The sequence below is a fragment of the Opisthorchis viverrini genome (genome assembly GCF_000715545.1).
Source record: "Opisthorchis viverrini unplaced genomic scaffold opera_v5_236, whole genome shotgun sequence".
In the NCBI taxonomy this organism is placed as follows: Eukaryota; Metazoa; Platyhelminthes; class Trematoda; order Opisthorchiida; family Opisthorchiidae; genus Opisthorchis; species Opisthorchis viverrini.
Genome location: NW_008751896.1, coordinates 382,530 through 383,449, shown reverse-complemented (window position 1 = coordinate 383,449; position 920 = coordinate 382,530).

Sequence of the window (920 nt, the reverse complement as noted above, 5' to 3'; positions counted from 1 at the left end):
CTGTATTTTTTATAATTCACTCATTAAAACATTTGTACTTGAAGGCGCTTATTGATATCCGGAAAGGTAATACGCTGAGCAATTATGTGGGGGCAGGTGGTCTATCACTTAGTGTTTACGATGTTACTGAATCGTACTGGGGAAAGAGATAAATCCATATAATGGGCTATATTTGCGCGTTGGACGACTTAGCTAAGTGCGGACTGGGTGCGGAAGTCCCTGTACTGGGTACGGATTTTCCGCACCCGGGTGCAGAAGTGTGCGGAAATTTCCGCCCCCGGGTGCGGAAGTGTGCGGATATTGTGCGGAAATTTCCGCACCCGGGTGCAGACATTCTGCAGAAATTTCTGCACCGGTGCTAACTGGGAAATGGTGGTCGATGAATCTTTGTTGTCAGTAAAAATTCCGTAGTGCACGCTAATTATTTGCTAAACATCGTGCACGTTTGCTGGCAAAAACCACAGTTTTTCATTATGGGTTGCGGATTATACTAGAAAGACCTCGAGGTTTATCGATGTGAACCGATGCACACCACTAACATGCGGCTAGGGGGACGCGATGCTTAACTAACTACCCACATAGAACCTACGTCGATAATACCAGACAGCTGAACGATCTTAACCGACGCACACGACTAACATGCGGCTAGAGGTACACGATACCGGAGCGCACCCATCCATCTGCACCGGAGAAAAGGCTCAAAATGGACGTCATTGAATTCTGAGATGTATTGGTCGTTTTGAAGTTCAAATATGTCCTTCTGGGAGGCGCATTTTATTCTTCGTGAGGGGTGTTCATTTGGCCGGTGAAGTCCTGAAATGAGAGGAAGATATAATTCTGATTATCGAAATGTCACCATAAGGCGGGCGACCGACAAACTGGTAGAGAGACTTACCCCAAAATGCATGCATGTCGTCATT